Genomic DNA, 18,411 nt, shown 5'->3' with positions numbered 1-18,411 from the left:
CAATAACGAGCAATGGAGAACAACTACGCAGGAACTCCAGTGACTCCCGGGGGATGGTCTCAGACTCCCCCGACTCCCGGGGTAGGGTCCCAGACTTCCCCGGCTCCTGGGGGAGGTGGTTGGCCTCCGATGACCGGGTACTACAACATGTACCCGTGGCAGCAGATGATGCTGGGGTGGGCACCCGGCATGCAGCCCCCTATGCAGATGATGCCGGGGTGGGCACCCGGGATGCAGCCACCGGCGCAGCAGATGATTCCACCGCCGTAGGGGACGCCCGGGGGGGACAACGCCTATCGGCCGACTTTTGATTTTTCCACCGGTTCTTCGCTCACATCGACCCAACGGATGCACAGTATACGGAGACCTTCTCCTTAGCGGACTTGGGTTTTGATATTAACGAGGTTCCAGAAACTCTCATTCAAAGCCAGGGAATAGGGCGGGGTAAGAAGAAGGGCAAGGCCAAGAAGGTCGGCGAGTCGTCGCAGCCGGAGGAGGATAGCCGGGTCCGGAGGAAGTGGACGGACGCGGAGAACGTTGCGCTTACCAAGGCGTGGGTGAGTGTCTGCGACGATCCTCTCGTTTCGAACAACCAGAGGATCGTCAACTTGTGGGCCAAGATAGCCGCAGCCTACAGGGCATTTTGCCCTGAAGGGAGACCGCGCACCGGGGAGGAGTGCCGGAAGTGCTGGGACCGAATCAGGTCTGGCGTCTCTCGATTTTCGGGTCTGTACGCCAACGCCCTCCGCATGCAGACCAGTGGCCAAACAGAGGAAGACTGCAGGAGGATTGCGGAGAGAGCCTACCCCGATCCGCAGAAGAAGTACTATGAGTTCACCTACTGGAACTGCTACGTTGTGCTCAACGAGTCGGAGAAATTCAGGGCAGGTGTCGACGCTGGCTGGCCGAAGAAGCAGAAACTGAACTATACCGGAGATTATAGCGGCAGCAGCGGTGGTTCGACAGACCTCCCCGAGACGGCCCAGGAGGTCCCGACCCCTCGTTCGTTCGGTCGCCGACCTCGCCCGGTTGGCCAAAGGCGGGCGCAACAGGTTGCGAGGGCGGGCACCCCGAATTTCCAGGGGGTCCATTCGGCATCCCCCCACGGCAGGTCTACCGAGGAGCTCAAATTCTTCGCGCGCCAACAAACGCGCGCTCAAATGGTGAAGACCTTAGCCGACTTCCAATCGACGGTGGACCCCGAGGTGAAGGATTATCTTCGTGTATTGCTCCAGAGCCAGCGTGAAGAATTGGAGGCGATGAGGAGGGAGACCGACAGGAATAGCCGCGGCGTAGGTGGCGACAGAGGCGGCGGCGACGACGGTGAAGAAGGGCTGGGCGACGACGAAGACGAGGACGGCGGCGAGGAGTGATTTTTTTTTTACTTTTTTAATTGTACTTTTTAATTTTTGTACTTTTTTTAAATTATTGTACTTTTTTTAAAAATTAATGTACTTTTTAAATTTTAATAGTATTATTCGAATTTCCTGTATTTGTCTCGTAAATTAAATTCCGTATGTTGATATGATTGTAAATTAAATTATATAATTGTTATTAGTGATGTGGATAGGTAGTGGGAAGGCTATGTGAGGGCTATTTGATATCCAGTTGATGTGGCAAGCTGATGTGACAGGAGAATTTTAGTGCTGATGATGTGGCAGTGTGAAGGCTATGTGAGGGCTATGGGAGGTCCTAGACCATTGTGGATGCTCTCACGTGTGTTTTGATTGTCAATGGAAGACAACTCGTTTTTCTTATGTTTGATTTTATATGGTCAGTTATATTCTTGAACGAGATGTTTAACTTTGACTTTTTTACTACTAATACTGTATTTATTAATAGTAAGTGCGACTGAGATGGAAAATTCTGTTGAACATGTTTTAGTTTACAAAGTACACCTTTTCCAATATAATGAAGAATTGTCCGACTCATAACTTGATTTTGAAAAAAATTTCTCGAACATGTTCGTACCTATGTTTGCAATACTTTTCATATTAAAAATTAGAGGCAACATCCATTCTAGCAAAACCTAAAGCAATAAACGAATTTTTTTTATAGTCATATGGAAAAATTAAGAAATTGGAAAGAAGTACTAGTTGGTAAAATAATTTAGTGAAATGTGGAATCAATTTACTAAAATTTAAGAAAGTGGAAAAAGTACTGAATCTTTAATGATTTAGTGGAGTGTACTAGAATCCACTTACTAAAAATTATACTAAAAAAAGTAAAATGGAGTACATTTTTCAGAAAATGTATAATTGGTAAATACATCGAGGGTAAGATACATCAGTATAATATTTTCTAACATTTGGTCGTCGCATATATCTTCATTAATGTTATACGATATTTACAAAAACCATGTAGCAAAAGGTTAGACTATTTTGCAAAAATAATCGGTAACAATGTAAATTACAATAAGATTTTAAACGTGCGAAATTTTTTAATGAATTTTAAAATAATTTAATAAGTCGATTTTTATACATTTACACTAAAAATGCGTGTTATTTCCATATTATTTGGCAGAATAACTATAAAATGATGCCGACATGCCGTACGTTTTTTGTTAAAAAAAAGATTTTTTTTTTACTTTTTAGCATTAAAAAATTAAAATGGACTCTAGTACTCCCTCCGTCCCGGGCTACTCGCCCCTTTCCTTTTCGGCACGGAGATTAAGGAATAAGTGTATAGGAAAGTCAAAAGTTACGGCTGTATGTGAAAATTTTTACTAAAAATGGAAAGAGTGCAAGTAACTTGGGACGCCCAAAAAGAAAATAAGTGCGAGTAGTGCGGGACGGATGGAGTATTTAAATGCTCTTTCTTATCCAAATAATTACGCAACAAATTAATATATACATAATATTATAAATGTATCACACTTTAGTATTTAAATGATTTTTTCTTATCCAAATATTTACGCAACTGTCATTTTCTAATTCATAAAATTATAAATGTATGACATGCTTCGTTTACAGGGAGTATAAGTTATTCTATTTCAAGTAGGAGCATTTGTTTGACAAATCAAAATCTATTAAACAATCTAACAGTAATCTGTATACATGGGCAAAATTGTTTATTAATAAGCAAGGAATACAATGCTTCATAAGTTATACGGAGTAGTATATATTTGTTTATGTATTATACATATAAAATATGTGATGTTGAATCACGACCTCAGAATAAATTATCTGTTTTTATCATATATAAGCAGCTATTTGGATTTGGATGAGTCTTGTTATTATCAAATGGAGCCTACGGAAAAGGGCTTAAGAGCTTTAGCACATGCAAGTGTTTTTTTTATTAGAATAGACTCCAACCGAATATGACATCGCAATTAGGTAATAAATCAAGTCAAATACTCATCTCTATCTAAAATTTATACCTTAATTTAAAGTAAAATCAAACTCATCAACGATTTTAATAAGTTATATTATTATCTCAATTTTCGTTCTCAAAAAATGAATATATGAATTATTATTTACACATTTATCGATTAATAATCTATAGAAACACAGAGATTAATTAGGGTTTCCATAAGTATTTTCAATATAAAATTCAATAAGATTTATTCAATTAATTAAAATAAAATTAGAGAAAACCGATCGTGCCGTCACACTCCAGTTCCAAGTCACAATTATTTTGTTCAGATTGTGGCTCGTGATTGGTGAGACGAATAAAACAAGAATTGATCAAACAATCGGCTTTGAATTTGGTTTGCTACTAGAGCACTCTCAAATCAAATATTTAAAATACACCACGTACTATTAATTATTCGAGAAAATAATTAAGTAAAGCCTTTGGCATTCCAGAGAAACCAATAATGCATAGCCCTCCCACCAGATGCTCTGGTCAAAGATTTTGCAATTCAATATTGTGTTGCCGGTTTCAGTAGGGAACGATTTCCGACGTTTTAATTATTTACTCTCTTTTAATTATATGCAAACATTTTGACGAGAATAAGTCAAAAAATTCCATGTTTATTTGTTTTGTGCTACTTTTTGCCCAAACAAGTAATTATTTGATTTATTTGTGTAATTTCAATACGATGGGCACATTAGCAATAAATAATCTATAGGATTATACGGACAATCTTCTTGTTGAAGGAAATAATATGTATGCTAGCACAACTAACAACATAAGTTTTAATTAATTTCTCACAAATCAATCTAAATTATTGCATGTAATAATCCCTTTTTAATAGATATATAAGCTTTAATTGTGTGAAGCCTTTACTATATATGTAAGTAATTAAGACATAGATTCACATGAAATTAATGCATGTGCATGTATTAATGTAGCTAGACACCCATAGTGATGAATTAGCTCTCGACCGAAAGAGTTTGCTATGGCTGTGTTCATTCATATGGATATATATGATATATAGTATATAGATGAGAAGACAAATTAAATAACGCCAGCCCTAGAAATGATTTAACACATAATTATATTATCTTCAGAGAACATAAATGGCAAGCTAAATTATGATACATTGGTTTTATAAGTAACTCATTGATGACGAAAGAAACTATCTGCTGTTAAATGTGAGCAGATTATAATGATATTTCTATTACCATCTTCTTTGAACATCAGACTATGGCAGACTGGCTGCAAAAGGAGGCGGCTTAAGGCTGGTTGTATCGCGATAGGCAGCGCTGCTTTATACGGCTTAGGTTAATTTTAGTGTTTGTAGAGAATTAGGAATGGACAGAAGAAATAACATTAAACTATATATATATGAAGATTGAAGACAGTAGCCCTTTCTATGAATAACTCAAGCCTTTGCCAATTTGGAAAAGAACCGACAAAGAAAAGCCAAATTAGAGATATGCTCGACTTAATTACATAATTTAAATAACTGCAATTATTGTTAAAATAGATTATTGTAGAGAAGATTGTTGTATTTGATTGATTGAATATGATACCCAACACCCATGTATTTATAGGGGTGTTGGGGACTCTTGAGATACAACAATGAATGTGCCTTGGAACAAGACTACTTTGGAACTAGACATTATTAATGTTCTATTCTTGGAACTCTAATGCTCATTAACCAACACTCCCCCTCAAGTTAAGTAACGGGATTTCCGATACTTAACTTGCTAAGAGCCTCTGAGAAATCTTTTGCTCCAATTGCCTTTGTTAGAATATCTGCAAGTTGATCTTTAGATCGAACAAATGAGAACTCAACAATTCCTGCCTCGATTTTCTCTTTGATGAAGTGTCTGTCTACTTCAACGTGTTTTGTTCGATCATGTTGGACTGGATTTTCTGCAATGCTGATTGCGGCTTTGTTATCACAGAACAGTCGACATGTTTTTTGTGATAAAAGACTCAATTCCTCCATTAATCTTCTAAGCCACAGTATCTATGTCAAACCATTTCTGATCCCTCTGAATTCTGCCTCTGCACTTGATAATGCTACGACCTTTTGTTTCTTGCTCTTCCAAGTGACTAGGTTTCCCCCAACAAATGTAAAGTACCCAGAAGTGGATTTTCTATCCACTGGGTTTCCAGCCCAGTCGGCATCCGTATAACCATGAATCTCCAAATGTCCATTATTCTTTAACATAATTCCATGATCAAAGGTTCCTTTGAGGTAATGGATAACTCTTAATGCTGCTTCAAGGTGGTCGTTTTGGGGTCGGTGCATAAACTGACTTATCACACCCACTGCATATGCGATATCTGGTCTAGTGTGTGACAAGTAGATTAATTTCCCTACTAACCTTTGATACCTCCCTCGGTCTGCAAGCTGGGCTCCTTCTGTAATTTGGAGACCATGGTTAACGACAATTGGCGTGTCTGCTGGCTTGCATTCCATCATGTCAGACTCTGCTAGAAGATCCAAAGTGTATTTTTTCTGATTGATGAAGATCCCTTCTCTCGATCTCAGAACTTCAATGCCCAGAAAATATTTGAGTGTTCCCAAATCCTTCATTTCGAACTCTGTCGCTAGATTCTTTTTTAGCTGCTCTATCTCTTCAGAATCATCTCCTGTGATGATCATATCATCAACATAGATTATTAGGCATGTGATTTTATCCCCTCGCCTTTTCAGAAATAGAGTGTGATCTGCATTACTCTGTTGATAGTCGTATTTCTTCATTGCCTCTGTGAACCTCCCGAACCATGCTCTCGGAGATTGCTTTAACCCATACAGGGTTTTCTTCAGCTGACAGACTTCTCCGTCTTCAAAGTCATTCTCAAATCCTGGAGGAGCTTCCATGTAAACTTCCTTTCTTAGCTCACCATGCAGGAATGCATTAGTCACATCTAACTGGTGTAGGGGCCAGTCTTTGTTTACTGCAATGGAGAGCAGCACTCGAACCGTATTCATCTTTGCTACTGGTGAGAATGTTTCAGAGTAGTCCACCCCATAGATTTGAGTATATCCTTTAGCTACAAGACGGGCCTTGTATCTCTCGATAGTTCCGTCTGACCTTCGTTTGATCGTAAAGACCCATCTGCAGCCAACAGTACGTTTTCCTTTTGGCAGTTGACATTTCTTCCAAGTCTTGTTTCTCTCCAAGGCTTTTAATTCGACCATCATCGCTTCTCTCCAGTGTTTGATGTTCAGGGCTTCTCTTACTGTCTGTGGGATTTCTTCTTCTCCATATAGAGCTGCCTCAAATGCTCTGGCCAGTTTTGTCAAGTTTGCTTTTGCCACACTACCCACCGGATATCTTGAATGTCTTCCGCCTGTCTTTTTCGGAGAATATCTTTTGGGTGGAATTCCCCGAGTACTCCGAGGTGGCAAAATATACTGTCTAGTATCCTCATCAATGATCTCTCTCTCTCTTCATCTTCTGTAACTATATTGTCAGTCGTAACAGTAACAGAGTTCTCAATTGAATTATTTACCTCGGATATCGGATGGGGAGATGTTGGGGTGACAATTTGTTTCGCAGGTTGATTTGTGTTTAAGACCTGCTCGGCGACAGAAGTAGTTGGCTCGGGTTGACCTTCATTGGGGTTATGATCATGGGACATAGGCATCCAGCTTAGCATGTCAACATTCGATACCTCGTTTATGTCCCTCTCCCCCTGACTGGTAAGTTGGGTGTTGTAAAAGAATTCTGTTTCTAGGAAATTACAGTTCATCGTGGTGATAACTTGTCGGTTTTGTGGATCGTAGCATCTATATCCCTTTTGATTTCTCCCATACCCAATGAAAACACATTTAATCGCACAAGGGGCTAATTTCGTTCGCTCATGTTTTGGGACATGAACAAACACGGAGCATCTAAAAATTCGAGGTTCAAGAGATAAGGCTGGAGGGACACTGGTTAAGGTAGACAAAACTTGAAGTGGGGTTTTGAGATTAAGGATTCGAGTAGGGAGACGATTTATGAGGCATACTGACGTAGCAATTGCTTCGGGCCAAAAATATTTTGGGACCTTTGAATAAAAAAGAAGTGCCCTAGTCATTTCTAGAATAATTCGGTTTTTGCGTTCAGCTACCCCATTCTGTTCAGGCGTGTAGGCACAAGAAGTTTGATGAATCAGACCTTTCTCAATGCAAAAATCTTTCATTTTTGTGTTGACAAACTCTCCCCCATTATCTGATCGAAGGATTTTGATTTTTGTTTGAAACTGAGTGAGGATCATGGCATAAAATTCAGAAAATCTAGAGAAGACATCAGATTTGTTTTTCAAAAAATACACCCATGTCATGCGAGTGCAATCATCAATGAATGAGACAAAGTATTTCAAACCGTTCCCCCCTGAAATTGGACAAGGACCCCACACATCCGAATGTATCAAAGAAAAAACTGAGTCAACTCTAGTGTTGCTGAATTTAAAAGATTGTCTGTGGGTCTTAGCCAAAACACAGGTTTCACACTCAAAAATAAATTTTTTCACAAGATGTAGAAATAGAAGTTTTAAATAACTAGAGGAAGGATGCCCTAACCGCCTATGCCATAACCATGTTTCCCGTTCTGAAGATCCATGAGCCAACATTGCTCTGCCAGTATGAGATATCTCGTCCACATAGTATAACCCGCGGCGTTCAGTGCCACGCCCAATAATTGTCCCCGTCCGGATATTTTGAAGAAAACAAAATTTAGGATGCATCAGAAGAGTGCAATTGAGTTCTCGTGTCACATGACTAATAGACATTAGTTTTTGGGAAAGTGACAGCACGTAAAGACAATTTGATATTTTCAGTGTAGAGGATATTTGAACAGTGCCAGCCCCCTCGACCGGGGCAAAATCACCACCTGCAGTTTCAACATATGTTCGTTTTGCCCTAAATAATTCACCAAAGTCCGACCTGTCATAGGTCATAGTATCGGTTGCCCCACAGTCGAATATCCAACCCCTATCATTATCTACACTTTTTTTTTGACATTGCATGCAGTAGAAATTTCAGACTCGTCGTCAAAGGCCGAAAAACGATTTTTACACAAAATTTCGGGGGCATTATGATATTTTTCTAGAGATACTAGGCAATTTCGTGTAAAAAAATGAGTCTGGGGGTCTATATGCAATTTAGGGGTTCTCGGGGGTGTGGTTGCAACATGATGGGGTATAATATGGTATTTAGCAAAATTGGAAGGGTTTGGAGATAAATCCCCAAACCCTTTACCTTCATGCCCGTCGACTTCAATGGAATGGGCGAATTGTGCCTTTGCTGCTCCATGCTCGTCGACTACCAGACCTGTCGCCGACCACCCGCCGCCAGCCGTCGCCGGTCCGTCGGTGCTGGAGGGAGTTCGCGCCGGTATGCCGCCATCGCCCTCGGTGCTGGTGGCCGCTTAGCTGCCCATCGGGGCGGCAAATCGTTCTTCCCCTTCGTCTCTCCCAATTGCCGACCTTCCTTTTGCGACCTGGTTCCGGTTGGTTTTGTGGCCTTCCTCCCACCACTCTGGATAGCCGACCACCTCGAAACACGTCTCCTTTGTATGTTTCGTCTTTCCGCAGTGACTGCAAAACAGCTTGGATTTGTCCACCCGAGGTCGATTGGAGAAGGAATCAGGCGACCGGCCTCGATCTCTCGGAGGCGACAGCGGTCTGGTGTGGCTCCGGCGCGGTGGCGGTGATCCGTCGGTTCGGCTCCTGAATCCCGCTGATACCGATTCAACTTGTTTGGACATTTTGTATTTGGTTTGATTGTTACTCACTTGATCTTGGTTGTTTTTTCAGGCTTGGGAATGTGAGGTGGTAGGGGCTGATTTTTGCATTGGTTTAGTCATGGGGTTGAGGGGGTATGGAACGATGATGAGAACTTCTCTGAGTTCTAAAAAAAAATTAGGATCGAAATCTTGCTCGTGATACCACGTTAAAACAGATTATTGTAGAGAAGATTGTTGTATTGGATTGATTGAATATGATACCCAACACCTATGTATTTATAGGGGTGTTGGGGACTCTTGAGATATAACAATGAATGTGCTTTGGAACAAGACTACTATTGGAACTAGACATTATTAATGTTCTATTCTTGGAACTCTAATGCTCATTAACCAACAATTATTACATTTGTTGACATAATCGTGGAGAAGACGGGTGGACCTGCGTTCCGAATCACATTCACAAAGTAAAAGGGATGAACGAAGCATCAAATTAAAGTTACTTTTGAAACACGTAGCATTGCATAATTTAACGCGGATATAAATCAGTTATCGATGCTTCATTTCTGGATAACTCTATGATCTCCGAAGATCTTCTCATGTGCTCCTCGTCACCTGGGACGAAAAATGCCGGTTGCAGAGGCATTGGAAAAATCGTAGTGGAGCTATGAAGCATTACCAAAACGGAAGCCATGGTCGGTCGATCCCTTGCATTTTTCTGAACGCACAACAAACCGATATGAATACATCTCATCATATCACGGAGAGAGGTCGAAGAAGACATCAATGTGGGATCGATAAACTTCTTTGCACTTCCCGCAAACCAATTTTTCCAAACCTGTATATACTCGTGATTTTTAACAAGTTGGAAAAATATTGTTGTAACAAATAACAATAAGCAATGAAACATTTTTAACTTGCATAACTAAACATTACGGCCATGTTTGGTTGGCGGGAAAGTAAAGTTGGCAAGGAAAATGATTATTGGGAAAATGAATCCCGGGAATATGATTTCTAATAACTTTACTTTCCCGTGTTTGGAAAATATCAAGATTTGAAATTATATATTTGATTTAAACACTAAACTAAAAATATAATTTTCATTTTTTATTTATAAAAATAATAATACATATTATTTAATAAATTATTAATTACAAATGATAATAATTATATTATTTTATTTATTATTATGATGGATAGTTTAAATATGAATTATACATCATAATATATAATAATATAATAATAAATAAGATTATTATTATTATCATTATATTTACTTAATTTTTAATTGAATAAATTTTATAATTTAAAATTTCACTACAATTTTATTGTTAATTAATAATTTATAAATTAATAATTATTATATTATTATATAATTATAATTATATTTAATTATTTAATAAATTATTATTATTATTATAATAAAAATAAAAATAAATATTAATAATATAGTTATAATTATGATAATTTGAATTATAGTTATTTATTATCCTGAAATTAAGTATGGTTTATACTTTTAAATTATTTTTAAAACATTGTAATAAATAATAACAATGATGATGATGATGATGATGATGATGATGATGATGATGATGATGATGATGATGATGATGATGATGATGATGATGATGATGATGATGATGATGATGATGATGATGATGATGATGATGATGATGATGATGATAGATAATAATAATAATAATAATAATAATAATAATAATAATAATAATAATAATAATAATAATAATAAACTGTACTATATTGCATTAAATATGTAAGAATCCTAAAACTGAGAAAAAGAATACCTAAGAAAAGTTAGGATTCAGAATCCTGGAAAGTTGTACTAACTTTCCTTGTTTCAGGATTTTGATTACTTTCTCAGTTTGATTAAAAACGGAAACAAACACATGAATTTAAAATTTAAGGAATCAGATTACTTTCCCAGACAGAATCCTGGCAACCAAACATGGCCGTATGATATGTCCTCTCCATTTTCCACATTTTTGAAACTACTGGTACTTTGTCCACAGATAATCTCCAGCACCAGCACTCCGAAGCTAAACACATCGGATTTAATCAAGAAATCCCCGTTCTATGCATATTCTGGTGCCATGTATCCGCTATCAAACATACCCATATTTATTTCAATTAAGTAAATAAATGGAAACTATATATTTTCACCATTTCTCTACTCTTTCCCCCAAAATAGGATAGAACGATTATAAGGGTTGGGATAAGAAAAGTGGGAACTAGCATCTCTTATCACTCCTCTTTTATGATAAATTTGTAATAAAAGAAAACAAACCCTAAAAGAACATTTTATTCCTCTATTATCTAAGTAAATACTAAGATATGATAAATGAACTTACTAGGTTCCCACGATCCTGCGTGTATTGGATCGTGTTTGATCATCTCGAAACAATCTCGCCATACCAAAACAAATTCATTCATATATCAAACTATTCTACCAAAGAACTTAGTAAGTACTCCTTTAGTCCACGAAATAATATCTCAATTTTCTATTTTGGGACGCCCACTATTTAAAGCCACACTTACTTTTTTCCATTTTGAGGTAATGGACCTCACTCTCTACTAAATTTCTACACTCATATTCTAGTATAAAGTTAATAGTATTATATAAAAGTGATATATGCATTCCACTTAACTTTTCCCACTTTTCTTCACACTTCTTAACATATATGCCAAATCAAATCGTAGCTTTAAATGGGGGACGGAGGGACCCGTCCTCAAAATATAGACAAACTTGTAATTGTTACATGTTTTAATATGCAATTGATAAAGTAAGATAAAGATGAGAAAAAGTAAGAGAGAAAGAAAAAAAGAGTAGTGGAAGTAGTGTAAGTGAATTGTGGAGTCCAAAATAAAATGATGTGCTTGGTTAATATGTTGTTAAAACTTTCCTTATTTAGACTTGGTCTAATTTTAAGGAACGGCCCAATATGATAAAAAATAGTCTATTTTTTAGGACAAAAGGAGTATACGTTAGTACTCCCTCCGTTTCTTCATAGTTGAGGCAAAACTTTTCGGCACGGAGTTTAAGAAAGGGATGTTGAATGTGTTAAATAAATAGATAAAAAAAGTAAGAGAGGAAAAAAAGTAAGAGAGAATAAAGTAGAGAGTGAATAAAGTAAGAGAGAGTAAAGTAAGAAAGAGAAAAAAATTACTATATATGAAAATGACTCAACTATGAGAAAACTTTTCAAAATGGAAAAATGACTCAACTATGGAGAAACGGAGGGAGTACCATTTTACCTTATAAACTTCACCAAATCCTCCTTCTCCAAGTTTGTTACTAGTGGAGAAATTGTCTGTGGCGGCTACAAGTTGCTTGAAATCTATAAAAGGGATTCTTCATCACGTACATCTTCCTCCTCGCCTAATCCGATTATAAATATTTAAAACATAGAAAGGGTACATGCTAAAATTAATACTCCCTCCAGTGATAATTGTCACAAGTTTTTTTTTCCGTCCGTCAATACTTTTACATATTTACTTTTTAATGTTTTTGTAATGGATTGCATATCTCATTTACTCATTTTACTCACGTTTTATTATGAAATTAATGTAATCGCTCAACTAACTTTTTCTACTTACTTAAGACTAGAGCACATCAACTAGCAATAAGTAATGGCGGATGTAGAGACTATTTATGATACGATAATTCAAAAAGAATGAAAATATAGCTTGTAATGTTATGTGCTCTGTTTTCTTCTTAAATCTCTTTCTGATGATTACGCCAACACTGGCAGCGAGAAACACAAGAATGATGATCACGGTTCGATTGGTATTACCCGACCAGTGGCGGATCCAATTAAGAACTAGGGGGTACAATTGTATCCCCAAAATTGAGAGTAGCCTAGTGATAAATTGCTTATCTTTTAAAGCATTAGACCAGAGTTCGAATTCCTTTAGGTGCGATTTTAGCTATTCCTTATATTTTGACAGTTGGCCATAATCATTTATTTACGTTTCTAACCAATACATAGTATTAACTATAACAATTTATTATTTGTCTTTTCATTAAATGGGAGTGGATATAATCTTTATAATTTATGATGCTTAATTATAATTATATTTGATTATTTATAGTAAATATGGTATATTTTGTTATATTTAAAATTTTAAAAAATCTCTTTCTTAAATACCGAAATTTCAAGTAACAATAATCTCTATTTTAAAAATAGTGAAAAACTTCAAGTAATAAAACACAAAAAAATTATCAATTTTTTTATATATAATCATTTGGCTCGTTGAAATATTAAATACATAATTGAGATAATAAAAAAAATTGATGAAATATTAAATATTTAATTGGTGTAATTATTTAATTGGTGTAACAATAATCTCTATTTTAAAAATAGTGAAAAACTTCAAGTAATAAAACACAAAAAATTTATCAATTTTTTTTATATATAATCATTTGGCTCGTTGAAAAATTAAATACGTAATTGAGATAATAGAAAAAAAATTGATGAAATATTAAATATTTAATTGGTGTAATTATTTATCGCACCCCCAATCTAAAGTTTCTGGATCCGCCACTGCCGACGATGGTGGGGGGCGGAGGAGGGAGGGGCGATATGATCGCTCGCACCTCTTGAATCCGAGAGATATTGTAAAAGGGTATCACCTCATATTGAGTAAAACAGCGGGGCATATATACTCTTGCCCCCATATTGCCATCACTATTGCTCGGAGGTGATCAAACATTGATCACAGTGCGTTTCTGTGAGATAAGGCACGCACTGCACCAGAGCGAATACTGTCTGAAAATCCGTCGCTGTCTCATTCCCCGCCGCGATCTTCATCAACGGCCCTCCTGCGGCCGCCTGACCGCGAAGATCCTTCGATGTTTCTGCGCGAGGTCGACTGAGACAAGTGTGATCTTGGTCGTGTGGTCTTGGTTTGAGAGGAGGTTTGTTAGGATGAGCAGTACTACTACAAGGTTTTACAATTCTTTTAAATTTTTTATATTCTACATTAGTATTTTATCTTCCGTATTAATACAAGATTTCTATGGAAAATACTTAGAAAAATATTAAAATTTGGAAAACCTTCAAACTTACTATTATGGCTAGGCATCAAAAGTTAATGAACGCGTTAACTCTTTATTGACTCTTTGAATATAGATGATTTCCATTTTAATCTCGTATGAGTTGGGGTATGATTTGGATTTTCAATGCCACTAAGGAATTGTGTTTAACTTATTATCTAGCATTGAGATTCCGATAAGGATTGCAATGATTAGTAAAGTTTAATTAATACTAGTATTTGTTAATTGATGGTAAGACGAAGCTTCATAAATCTTTTCTTCCTCATGCATATGGGTTCAATGTTTCTCTCTTTAAATTTTTCGTCTCTAAATTTAGGGGTGGGGAAGTAACTAAGATCGTGTTTTTTAATTGTTCAGATTTGTTGGGCTACAAATAAAATTTCTGTTTAATTTGAGATTAAGGATAAAATAATTATTTTATCAAGGTTGTACTCTAGAGACTAAATCTCTAACCACTAAATAAAAAAAGTTGAATGGGATTGTGTTTTAAAAACCTTAAATTTTGTATACACGGATGTCATTTATGATTATTTTAGTTAATTTTATGGATAAAATGATCTTTAATAATGTGGTGTAATGGTAAGTTGTGAAACTAGTGGAGGTAATTTTTAAAAAAATCTCATACATCTAATACTCTTTTTTCCTAGAACTTGAGCAAACAAAATGCAAAAGATGTATGCATGTAGAAAAGAGAGAACTTGAGAGAAGACTTATTTTATCTGCTGTTTGTTCTCTTTCCTGAACTGAACCTCCTATTTATAGGCTAGAAATGAAAACTTGATTGAAAGACTTGACATTCAAGGTACCTCATAAAGTTTTGGAGATTACTTTTGATGAAAGTATCAAAGACCTCAAGTAGAATAAATGAAAAAAAAACCTTAGCTTCAATGCCTACAACAAATTTCCAGTAATCCCCTGCATTAATTAGTCCTACAAGCCCAAACCAACATATATATTCATGCTGACACTTTGCTTAATTTTTGAAAAATATCATTCCCTCCATCTCTTTATAAAGACTTGTATTCATTTTTAGGAGTCTCATCTAAAGTGAGTCATTTTTCATTGGCAAAATACTTTCTCTTCTATTTTATTCTCTTTTCACTTCTCTGATTTATTCTCTCTCTACTTAACTCTTCAAACATAATTTTCTTAAATCTCGTGACAAAAAAAAACGTCTCGCTTATGACAAGAAGAATGGAGTATTATATTTGGAACAATGGCTTGGGGATTTGAACCTTTCATAGTCAATAATATATGTATGACAACGGCAGGTGGACATGCTGCCTTGAACCATCCTTCTTGGGGAAACTTTTTCATCACTTAGTTTTTTTCTTTTTCTCTAATATTTTACCAATTGCAAACTAAAATTATTATTGTCCATAAATAAGACTATTTTTTATGAACGGATAGAATACTTCCTCAGTCCGCCAAAACTTGACACGTTTTTCCATTTTGGGGTGTCCGCCATTTAAAGCCACATTTACCTTTTTTTTTCCATTTTCAGTAAGTGGGTAACATACTTGACTAACTCATTCCATTCACATTTACTATAAAATTATATAAAATTGAGATCCACATTTCACTAACTTATTCACTCTTTTTCTTTACAAAATCAAACAATTTTTTATAACTCATGCCGAGTCAAAATGCGTCTTTAATTGGAGGACGGAGGGAGTATTATTTATCAATTTATTATTATGACAATTCAACTCATTACATTTCATAATTTTTAACACATTTAAGCACGTAAATTCATATATAAGAGCATCAACAACAATTGCCCTTAACCAGCCCAAACCTGTTCCGTTGAGATAGGAGGGTTAAAGGTCGTGGTTGCAGTGACCCATCCCGACGGGCATCCCGATGGAGGGAGGAGCCCATATTGGCTGGACATGCGCCTCCGCCACATGGCGCTCCCTGGTCGCACGCAGTGAGTGGGCAGCGTTTTAGTCGTTTTAGAATTTGATTTTTACTAAAAAAATTGGAAAAAAATAAAAATAATAAAAGTTTTCCACTTCTCCATATTACCGTCTTTCTCCTCTCTTATTTTTTCATTTTTTTATCCTCCAATTCAGCGCAAAATCTTCTATAAATGCCTCATCCATCACATAATTTTTTCATACCCAAAAAACAATCTCTCATTCAGTTTCTCTGTAATAATTTTAATTTGCATTCTCAATTCAAGTATGGCTAGAAACAGGTGATGAGGCGGATCAAACCAAGCGGCGCCCAAACTCCCATCACTACAAAAACCAACAAATTTAACGACGATTTGATCTGAAATGATCTGGCCAGTGACTTCACAAAGTAAAAGGAATGAATGAAGCTACAACTCAACGCGGATGTAACTCAGTGATCGATGCTTCATTTTTCGAAAACTCGGTTTGTTTGATCTCCAATGATCTGGCCAGGTCCTCATTGCCACCAGGGACGAAAAAGGCAGGCTCCAAAGGCACCGAAAATGTGGCAGAGAAGCTATGAAGCATTACCAAAACAGAAGCCATCGACGGCCTATCCCTTGCATTTTTCTGAACGCACAACAAACAAATATGAATACATTTCATAACATCATGTATAGGGGTTGAAGCAGACATCAATGCCGGATCAATTAACTTCCTCCCTCTTCCCGCACACCAATTTCTCCAAACCTGTAAAGAAGGAACTTATGAATATTGTTATGTGGGATTAACCATAAGCAATCAACATTTTTAACTTACATAACTAAGCATATATTCTACGTTCTCTCCATTTTCCACATTCTTGAATGAGCTGTTACTTTGTCCGCATATAATCTCCAACACCAGCACTCCAAAGCTAAACACATCAGATTTAATCGAGAAATCCCCGTGTCGTGCATATTCAGGTGCCATGTATCCGCTGTCAAGTATACCCAGATTTATCATTCTCCTTTTTATGATATATTTACCAAATAAAACAAATATTAAAAGAACATTTGTTTATTTGATATGACTAATAAACTTACAAGGTACCAACAATTCTACGTGTATTGCCTCGTGTTTCATCCTGTTGAAACAATCTTGCCATGCCAAAATCGGAGATTTTGGGATTCTTGTCCCCATCTAGGAGTATGTTGCTCGCTTTGAGATCACGATGAATTATGCGTATACACGACTCTTCGTGCAGATAAACAAGTCCCCGGGCAATGCCTTTTATGATCTTGTATCTACTCTCCCAATTAATAAGCGAACGCTTCATCGGATCTGTTTCTCAGTCACACATACATTACATTGTTATATGTCAGTTTCTGGTTAACTAAATAATACTAATAAATTGGTCAAAATAAAGATACATTACCAAAAATAGAGCAGTCTAGGCTTCCATTTTGAACAAATTCATAGACGAGAAGCCTTTCCGATCCTCTTAGTGAGAATCCCAACAACCTTGTTAAATTTCTATGTTGAAGCTTGGCCATTAACAATACTTCATTCTTAAACTCCAATTCTCCTTGAAAGCCTTTTGACTGTAATTTGTTGGCCACTTTGAAGTTTTCCCTAAAATAAATGCATGCATCAAGCTATTCTACTAAAAAACTTAGTAAATAATATGTTACCATATTTACCTTATAAACTGCACCAAATCCTCCTTCTCCAAGTTTGTTACTAGTGGAGAAATTGTTTGTCGCAACTACAAGTTGCTTGAAATCGTATAAAAGCGATTCTTCAGCACTTACAACTTCATCCTCGCCTAATCCAATTATAAATATTTCAAACATGGAAAGGTAATTTCATGCATAGGTCTAGGGGAAAAATTCGTGAATTTACTGGGTCTAACACATGTTTTAAGCCAGGTGTGTAGAAAGAATTCGTCAGGTCCAGGAAGAGAAGGCGGAAATCACACGCCCGAGGAATCTGGCGGATAAGTGAACATTGTGAAGGAAATTGCAAGACGGAGCAAACCTCAGAACTGAAGGGTAGAATAGAGATTTCTACGAAAGTTCTGGAAGGTTATGTCCGTATCTATAAAAGGAAGGATGCATGCATACTGGAGGTACCTTCTCGGTGGAGGCCTCACTAACAGTCGGCAGCTAGTTCACTTTTCTACACACTTGGGTTATCATAGGGAAATTCAGGGGGGTTACGCACTTGGGTTCACTTTCAGCTTTCTTACATTTTCGCGTTGGGTTGTAACACCGTCCTAGTGAGGGCGAAGAAACAAGTTCTCGTTTAATTTCTCGCATTTCGTGGATTTTACCGAGCTTCGCTGTTCGAAGCTCGGCGCTCTGTTTTTAATCGTCTATTCCGTGTT

The 18,411-nt window shown here is 36.8% G+C and overlaps 1 pseudogene; it reads right to left on the bottom strand.

The window, feature by feature from the left end:
• Window positions 1-9,600: 9,600 nt before the first annotated feature.
• Window positions 9,601-18,411, bottom strand: part of LOC121757461 — a 44,985-nt pseudogene continuing 36,174 nt past the window's right edge.

The sequence above is a fragment of the Salvia splendens genome, chromosome 12 (genome assembly GCF_004379255.2).
Source record: "Salvia splendens isolate huo1 chromosome 12, SspV2, whole genome shotgun sequence".
Lineage (NCBI taxonomy): Eukaryota > Viridiplantae > Streptophyta > Magnoliopsida > Lamiales > Lamiaceae > Salvia > Salvia splendens.
The sequence above is the reverse complement of the archived record's forward strand: the minus strand, read 5'-3'. Positions and strand labels throughout refer to the sequence as shown.